This window comes from Myiozetetes cayanensis, unplaced genomic scaffold, assembly GCF_022539395.1.
Source record: "Myiozetetes cayanensis isolate MyiCay16 unplaced genomic scaffold, myiCay2020 scf428, whole genome shotgun sequence".
Lineage (NCBI taxonomy): Eukaryota > Metazoa > Chordata > Aves > Passeriformes > Tyrannidae > Myiozetetes > Myiozetetes cayanensis.
In genome coordinates this window covers 30,932-40,282 of record NW_026087663.1, presented here as the reverse complement: position 1 = coordinate 40,282, position 9,351 = coordinate 30,932, and the positions used below count along the sequence as shown (strand labels likewise).

General features: G+C 42.8%; 1 long non-coding RNA gene across 1 annotated transcript; it reads left to right on the top strand.

Annotated features, from left to right (window-relative positions):
• Window positions 1-1,933: 1,933 nt before the first annotated feature.
• On the top strand, window positions 1,934-8,692 carry LOC126648027 (uncharacterized). Its single transcript, XR_007630697.1, has 3 exons — window positions 1,934-2,069; window positions 4,396-4,496; window positions 8,415-8,692. It is a non-coding gene; the product is annotated as an uncharacterized LOC126648027 (long non-coding RNA).
• The last annotated feature ends 659 nt before the right edge of the window (window positions 8,693-9,351 follow it).

Sequence of the window (9,351 nt, the reverse complement as noted above, 5' to 3'; positions counted from 1 at the left end):
ATTTCTGTGCATTTTGGGAGTCATTTATGGGTTTTTAGGGTCATTTTGGGACCATTTTTTATGTAATTCCTGTGCATTTCTGGGGTCATTTTTGGGCTCATTTGTGGTGTATTTTTGGTCATTCTTTATGTAATTCCTGTGCATTTCTGGGGTCATTTTTGGGCTCATTTGGGGTCATTTTGGGGTCATTTTTGGGCTCATTTGTGGTGTATTTTTGGTCATTCTTTGTGTAATTTCTGTGCATTTTTGGGCTCATTTGGGGTGTTTTTTGGGTCATTTTTTGTGTAGCATTTCTGGGGTCATTTTTGGGCTCATTTGGGGACATTTTGGGGTCATTTTTTGTGTAATTTCTGTGCATTTTTGGGCTCATTTTTGGGCTTATTAGGGGTCATTTTGGGGTCATTTTTTTGGGTAATTCCTGTGCATTTTTGGGGTCATTGTTGGGCTAATTTGGGATCATTTTGGGGTCATTTTTTAGGTAATTCCTGTGCTTTTCTGGGGTCATTTTTGGGCTCATTTGGGGTCATTTTTGGGTAATTTCTGTGCATTTTTGGGGTCATTTTTTGGGGTCATTTTTTGGGTAATTTTTGTGCGTTTTGGGGGTCGTTTTTGGGTTGTTTTTTGGGTAATTCCTGTTCATTTTTGGAGTCATTTTTGGGCTCATTTGGGATCATTTTGGGGCCATTTTTTGGGTAATTCCTGTGCATTTCTGGGGTCATTTTTGGGCTCCTTTGGGGTCATTTTTGTGTAATTCCTGTTCATTTTTGGGGTCATTTTTTGGGTAATTTTTGGGGTCATTTTTGGGGTCATTTTTGGGCTCATTTGGGCTCATTTGGGGTCATTTTTTTGGGTAGTTCCTGTGCATTTTTGGGGTCATTTTTCGGGTAATACTTGTGCATTTTTGGGCTCATTTATGGCTTTTTTTGCGGTCATTTTGGGGCTTTTTTTTGGGTAATTCCTGTGCAATTTTGGGCTCATTTGGGGTCATTTTGGGTTCATTCTTTGGGTAATTCCTGTGCATTTTTGGGCTCATTTTTTGTGTAATTCCTGTGCATTTTTGGGGTCATTTATGACTTGTTTGGAGCTATTTTTTGGGTAATTCTTGTTCATTTTTGGGGTCATTTTTGGGCTTATTAGGGGTCATTTTGGGGTCATTTTTTTGTGTAATTTCTGTGCATTTTTGGGCTCATTTTTGGGCTTATTAGGGGTCATTTTGGGGTCATTCTTTGTGTAATTTCTCTGCATTTCTGGTGTCATTTTTGGGCTCATTTGGGATCATTTTGGGTCATTTTTGGGCTCATTTGGGGTGTATTTTTGGTCATTTTTTGTGTAATTTCTGTGCATTTTTGGGCTCATTTGGGGTGTTTTTTGGGTCATTTTTTGTGTAGCATTTCTGGGGTCATTTTTGGGCTCATTTGGGCTCATTTTGGGGCCATTCTTTGTGTAATTCCTGTGCATTTCTGGGGTCATTTTTGGGCTTATTAGGGGTTATTTTGAGGTCATTCTTTATGTAATTTCTGTGTATTTTTGGGCTCATTTGTGGTGTATTTTGGGTCATTCTTTGTGTAGTATTTCTGGGGTCATTTTTGGGCTCATTTGGGGTCATTTCTGGTGTCATTTTTGAGCTCATTTCTGATGTTTTTTGTGTCCATTTTCATGACTTTTCCCCCCTTTTTTTTCCCCTCTCCCCTCCCCCCACAGCTCGACCTCCACCGGGGCCTCCTCCCCCCCGGAGCAGGGGAAGGACCCGACCCCCGCCCCTCCCCACCCTCCCCACGCCCCGCCCCTGGGCGGCCCTCCCCCTCCCGGGGGCGTGTCCCCCTCGGCCACGCCCCCTGGCAGTGGGCGGAGCGGGAGCGGGAGCGATCCCGGCGGGAACGGGCGCGGGCCGAGCGGGAATGGGATCGGGGCAAGAGCCCCGCCCCCTCCCCGGGACACGCCCACCCCGCGGGGAGGGGCCACGGCAGGACACGCCCCCAGAGAGGGGCGGGGCCAGCGGGCCAGGCCCCAAGGGGGTGGGGACAAAGAGAAGGGGCGGGGCCTGAGGGAGGCGAGGCCCGAGAAGAGAGGTGAGAGGGAGGGTTTGGGGGGATTTGGGGGATTTGGGAGGGAAATTGGGGGTAAAATGGGGAAAATTTGGGTAAAAATGGAGGAAAATATTGGGGGAGATGGGGGGAATATTTGGGGAAATAGGGAGATTTGGGAGGAAAATTGGGTGAAATTTGGGTAAAAATGGGGGACTTGGGAAGGAAATTTGGGGGATTTGGGAAGGAAATTTGGGTAAAAATCGGGGGATGTGGGGAAAATTTGGAGAAAAATTGGGGAAATTGGGGGAATATTTGGGGAAATTTGGGGGATTTGGGAGGGGAAATTTGGGGGGAAATTTGGGTAAAATGGGGGAAAAATGTGGGGGGAAATTGGATAATATTTGGGAGGGAAATTTGGGTAAAAATTAGGGGGACTTGGGAGGGAAATTTGGGGGAAAATTGGGGGAAATTTGGGGGGATTTGGGAGGAAATTTGGTGGGATTTGGGAGGAAAATTGGGGAGAAATTGGGAGAATATTTGGGGGAAAATGGGGGGATTTGGGAGAGGAATTTGGGGAAAATTTGGGGGATTTGGGAGGGAAATTGGGGGAAAATTGGGAGGATGTGGGGGGAAAATTTGGAGGAAAATTGGGGGAAAATATGGGGGGAGATTGGGGGAATATTTGGGGGAAATGGGGAGGATTTGGGGGGGAAATTTGGAGGGAAATGGGGGAAAATGGGGTGGATTTGGGAGGGAAAATTGGGAAATTTGGGGGATTTGGGAGGAAATTTGGGGAAAATTGGGGGAAAATGTGGGGAAAACGGGAATTTGGGGAGAAATTTGGGTAAAAATTGGGGGGATTTGGGAGGGAAATTTGTGAGGGAAAATTGGGGAAAAATTGAGAGGATTTAGGAGGGAAATTTGGAGGAAAATGGGGGAAAATTGGGTGGATTTGGGAGGGAAAATTGGGGTAAAAATTGGGGGGATTTGGGAGGGAAATTTTGGCGGAAAATGGATAGAAATTTGGAGGAAAAACCAGAGGAATTTGGGGGGAAATTTGGGTAAAAATGGGGAAAATATGGGGGATTTGGGGGAAATTTGGGGGAAAATTGGGAGGATTTGGGGGAAATTTGGAGGAAAATGAGGGAAAATTGGGTGGATTTGGGAGGGAAAATTGGGTGAAATTTGGGTAAAAATGGGGGGGACTTGGGAAGGAAATTTGGGAGGATTCGGGAGGAAAATTTGGGTAGAAATTGGGGGGATTTGGGAGGGAAATTTGGGTAAAAATTAGGGGGATTTGGGAGGAAATTGGGGGAATATTTAGGGGAAAATGGGGGGATTTGGGGGAAATTTGGGTAAAAATTGGGATTTGGGAGGGAAAGTTGGGGAGATTTTGGAGAAAAATAGGGGAAAATTTAGGGGAAAATGAGGGATTTGGGAGGGAAATTTGGGGGGGAAATGGGGGGGATTGGGGAGGGAAAGTTGGGGAAAAATTGGGGAGAAATTGGGGGAATATTTGGGGAAAAATGGGGAGATTTGGGGGAAAATGAGGGGATTTTGGGGGAAAAAGAGGGGAGTTTGGAGGGGAAAAAAGAGGGGATTTGGGGGGGGAAATCTGGGGAAAAATGGGGGGGTTTTGGGTGAAAATTTGGGGGAAAACGAGAGGGATTTGGGGTCAAAATTTGGGATGGAAATTTGGGGGGAAAGGGGGTGGATTTGGGTGAATTTTTAGTGGATTTTGGGTGGAATTGGGTGGATTTATGTGGATTTTGGGTGGATTTTGGGTGAATTTTGAGTGGATTTATGTGGGATTTGGGTGAATTTTGAGTGGATTTTGGGTGGATTTGGGTGAATTTTGAGTGGATTTTGGGTGGATTTGGGTGAATTTTGAGTGGATTTATGTGGATTTTGGGTGGACTTGGGTGAATTTTGAGTGGATTTATGTGGATTTTGAGTGGATTTCGGGTGGATTTCGGGTGGATTTTGGTCAAATGAAATCCATTTTGGGTGAATTTTGAGCGGATTTATGTGGGTTTTGGGTGGATTTGGGCGAATTTTGGGTGGATTTATGTGGATTTTGAGTGGATTTCGGGTGGATTTCGGGTGGATTTTGGTCAAATGAAATCCATTTTGGGTGAATTTTGAGGGATTTTGGGTGGATTTGGGCGATTTTTGGGTGGATTTTCATCAAATGAAATCCATTTTGGGTGAATTTTGAGTGGATTTATGAGGATTTTGGGTGGATTTTCATGGATTTTGAGTGGATTTGGGTGGATTTTGAGTGGATTTGGGTGAATTTTGGGTGGATTTTCATCAAATGAAGTCCATTTTGGGTGAATTTAAGTGGATTTTGGGTGTTTTTGGGCAGACAAAGCCCCGGAGGAGCCCCCAGCGAAGCTCCTGGACGATCTTTTCCGGAAAACCAAGGCGGCCCCGTGCATTTATTGGCTGCCCCTCACCGACACCCAGGTGGGCGGGGCCTCATTTGCATACATTTGCATACGGCAAAGGGATTGGCTGGGGGGAAGGGAAGGGGGTGGGGTTAAAGGGGGAGGTTAAGGGGGAAATTTGGGGTGAAAAAGGGTGGGATTTGGGTGAAAAAATGGGATTTGGGTGAAAAATAATGGGATTTGGGTGAAAAAATGATGGGATTTGGGTCAAAAAATGATGGGATTTTTGGGTAAAAAAATGATAAAATTTGGGCCAAAAAAAGGGGAAATTTGAGGGAAAAAATGGTGCAGTTTGGGGGAAAAAATGATGAAATTTTGGGCAAAAAAGAGGTAAAATTTGGGCTAAAAAGTGGTGGGATTTGGGTGAAAAAATTATTGTATTTGAGAGAGAAAATGGTGGAAATCGGGCAAAAAAATGATGGGATTTGGGGAAAAAAATGATAAAGTTTGAGCAAAAAAAGGGAGAAGTTTGGGCCAAAAAAAAGGTGAAAGTTGGGCCAAAAAAAGTTGAGATTTGAGGGAAAAAATGGTGCAGATTGGGGGAAAAAATGAGGGAATTTTGGGGAAAAAATGATGGGGTTTGGGTGAAAAAATGATGGGATTTGGGTCAAAAAATGGTGGGATTGTTGGGTGAAAAAATAATAAAGTTTGGGCCAAAAAGGGGTGAAATTTGAGGGAAAAAGTGGTGCAGTTTGGGGGAAAAAATGAGGGAATTTTGGGGAAAAAATGATGGGGTTTGGGTGAAAAAAATAATGAGATTTGGGCCAAAAAGGGGTGAAATTTGGGCCAAAAAATGGTGGGATTTGGGTGAAAAAATTATTACATTTGAGAGAGAAAATGGTGGAAATTGGGCAAAAAAAGGATGGGATTTGGGGAAAAAAAATGATAAAATTTGAGCAAAAAAAGGGGGAAATTTGGGCCAAAAAAAAGGTGAAATTTGGGGCAAAAAAGGGTGAAGTTTGGGCCACAAAGTGTTGGGATTTGGGCCAAAAAATGAGGAGATTTGGGCTAAAACAGGGGGAAATTTTGGCAATAAAAAATGGTGAAATTTGGGCCGAAAAAGAGTGGGATTTGAGGGAAAAAATAATAAAATTTGGGAAAAAAAAATGAGAGATTGATTGAAGTTTAGACAAAACGTGGGAATTTTGGGGGGAAATGTAAAAATTTGGGTTAAATCAGGGGAATTTTGAGGGAAATGGGAATTTAGATCAAATTCATGGAAAACCTGTAAATTTGGGGTAAAAATGTAGAAATTTGGGGGGCAAGTGTGGAGATTTTGGGGGAAAATTTGGGTGAAATTTTAAGAAATTTTTTTGAGAGAACAAAAATGAAATTTGGGGCAAAATTGGGGTAAAAAAATTAAAAAAATACAAATTTTTGGGGTAAAAAGTTGGAATTTGGGGGTGAGCTCTGAGGGCCAATGGGTGGCGGGTGTGGGCGTGTCTTGCAGTGCTTAATTAGCATCTAATTAGCAAAAATTTACCGGATTCGTTTGTGCAGAAGGAAGTTTGGGTTAAAACCTGGGGAAAATGTGGGAATTTGGGACAAATCGTGGAAATTCTGGGGAAAAACAAGAATTTGGGTCAAATTTTAAGAAAGCCTGGATATTTAGAGGAGAAATCTGGAAATTTGGGATAAAAATGCAGAAATTTGGTGGGGGGGAAAAATTTAGAAATCTACGTAGAAAAAGGGGAAATTTGGGTCAAATTCAGTGGAATTTTTTGAGAAAAAATTCGAATTTTGAGCAAATTTGGGGCAAAAATCACCTGAAATTTCACTCAAAAAATTTCAGATTTTGGGGGAAAAAAAATAAAAATTTTGGGGGTGTGCTCTGGGAGTTCCACGGGAACCTAATTAGCATCTAATTAGCTTAAATTTGCATAGTTTGTGCAGAAGCAGGTGGAGGAAATTTGGGTCAAAATTTGGGGGGAAAATGTGGGACTTCTGTGTTGAATTTGGGGAAAAAAGTGAGAATTTAATTCAAATTTTGGGGTGAAATTCCTTTAAATTTTTACTAAAAATTGAAATTTTGGGGGAAAATTCCCTTAAATTTTACTAAAAAATTCCAATTTTTTTGGGTAAAAAGTGGGAATTTCAGGGTGAACTCCGAGGGCCAATGGGAGGCGGGCGTGGGCGTGTCCTGAGGTGACTAATTAGCATCTAATTAGCATAAATTTGCATAGCTCATGCAGAAGCAGGAAGAGGAAATTTGGGGGGAAAGTGTGGAAATTTGGGTTAAATTTTTTGGGGAAAAAGGAACTTAATTTCAATTCTGGGGTAAAATTCTGTTAAATTTTACTAAAAAATTTGAATTTTGCGGTGAAATTGCTTTAAGTTTTTACCAAAAAATTCAAATTTTGGGGTGAAAGTGCCTTAAATTTTGCTAAAAAATTCAATGTTTTGGGGGTAAAAAGCCGAAATTTAGGGGTGAGCTCTGAGGACCAATGAGGGGCAGGTGTGGGCGTGTCCTAAGGTGACTAATTAGCATCTAATTAGCATACACTTGCATACCCAGTTCGTGCAGAAGCAGGAAGAGGAAATTTGGGTCAAAATTTGGGGGGAAAATGTGGAATTTTGGGTGAAATTTTGGGGGGAAAAAAGGAGATTTTGAGTCAAATTTGGGTCCGATTTATTTGAAATTTTGGTAAAAAAAATTTGAAATTTTGGGGTAAAAAGCGGAATTTTGGGATGAGCTCCGAGGGCCAATGAGGGGCAGGCGTGGGCGTGTTCTCAGGTAACTAATTAGCATCTAATTAGCCTAAATTTGCATGTTTAGTTCGTCCAGAAGCAGGAAAAGGAAATTTGGGTCAAAATCTGGGGAAAATGTGGGAATTTGGGTCAAATCGGGGAAATTCTGGGGAAAATGAGAATTTGAGTCGGATTTGTGGAAAATGTGGAAATTTAAGGGGGAAATTGGGAATTTTGGGTCAAATTTGAGGGAATTTTAAGGAGAACAAGAATCTGAACTAAATAACAAACATCCTTTAAATTTGGGGTAAAAACGTAGAGATTTGGGGTGGAAATGTAGAAATTTTGAGGAAAAGTTGGGTGAAATTTTGTGGAATTTTATGAAAAAACCAAAAATTTGGTTAAAGTTTGGGTGGAGAATGTGGAAAGTTTGGGGGAAAAATTGTGGATATTTGGGGGGGAAATTTGGGTCAAATTCTGGGGAGTTCTTTGAGGAAACAAAAATCGAATTTCGGGTGAATTTGGGGCAAAAATCGCCATAAATTTCACTCCAAAAATTTCAAATTTTTGGGGGAAAAAAAATTCAAATTTTGGGGTTGTGCTGTGAAAGCCCTATGGGAGCCTAATTAGCATCTAATTAGCCTAAATTTGCATCCCCAGTTCGTTCAGAAGCAGGAAGAGGAAATTTGGGTTGAGATTTGGGTGGAAATGTGGAATTTTGGGTCAAATTTGGGAAAACAAGAATTCAAATTTTGGGGTGAAATTCCCTTAAATTTTCCTAAAAAATTCAAATTTTGGGGTGAAATTCCCTTAAATTTTACTAAAAAATTCAAATTTTGGGATGAAATTCTGTCAAATTTTACTAAAAAATTTCAAATTTTGGGGTGAAATTCTTTTAAATTTTGCTAAAAATCTTCAAATTTTGGGGTGAAATTCTCCTAAGTTTTACTAAAAAATTCAAATTTTGGGGTGAAATTCTGTCAAATTTTGCTAAAAATCTTCAAATTTTGGGGTGAAATTCTCCTAAGTTTTACTAAAAAATTCAAATTTTGGGATGAAATTGCTTTAAATTTTACTAAAAAATTCAATTTTCGGGGTGAAATTCCCTTAAATTTTGGTAAAAAATTCGATTTTTTTTGGGTAAAAAGCAGGAATTCGGGGGTGAGCTCCGAGGACCAATGGGCGGCGGGTATGGACATTTTCTTAGCCCATAAATTAACATCTAATTAACATAAATTTGCATACTCAGTTCGTCCAGAAGCAGGCGGAGCGGGCGGCTCGGGCGCGGGAGCGGGAGCGGCGCCGGAAGGAGCAGGAGGAGGAGGAGCTTCGGCAGCGCCAATCGGGCCCCGCCCCTCCGCAAACCCCGCCCCTCCCGCCGCAAACCCCGCCCCTTCCTCCCGCGACGGCTCCGCCCCCTCCTTGCGCAAAGGGGGCGGGGCTTCGACGTCATCATCGAGGGCGCCCCCTGGCGGGCACCGGAAACGCCGCAGCCGCTCCCGCAGCCCCCTCAGGGACAGGGGGCGGCGCTGAGCCACGCCCACCCCGCCCCTAAGCCACGCCCACCCTGTTCGGAAGCCACGCCCACTTTTTGTTTTCCCTGCCTCTTTTTTTTTTTTTTTTTTTGTGGTTTTTTGGGTCCCAAAAAAGGAAAAAAAAAAAGAATTAAAATAAAGGATTTTTGGAGGGTGTTTTGGAAGGGGGTTTGTTTTGGGGGTGGGGTTGGGTTTGGGGGTTTTGGGGATTTTTGGGGGGTTTGAGATTTTGGGGGGGATTTGGGGGATTTTTGGGGAAATTCTTATGGGGGTTTTGAGGGATTTTTGGGGGAATCTTTTGGAGACCTTGAAGGGGATTTGGGGGTTTTGAGTCGATTTTTGGATGGGCTTGGGGACTTTGGGGCATTTCTTGGGGAGCCTCGGGGATTTTTGGGGTCTTGGGGGCCTTTGAGGGGTTGGGGGATTTTTGGGGATCTTGGGGGCGTTTGGGATTTTTGGGAGTGATCTTCATGGGAGCCTGGGAGGATCTTGATGATCTCTTGGAGGACTTCTCAGGATCTTTGGGAGATCTTAGGTACATTTTTGGAGTGGCCTAGGGACCTAGGGGTGATCTTTTGGGGACTCTATGACTTTGAGGACTTTCTGTGAGCGATCTAGGGCTCTTGGGAAAGATCTTTTGGAGATCTTTGA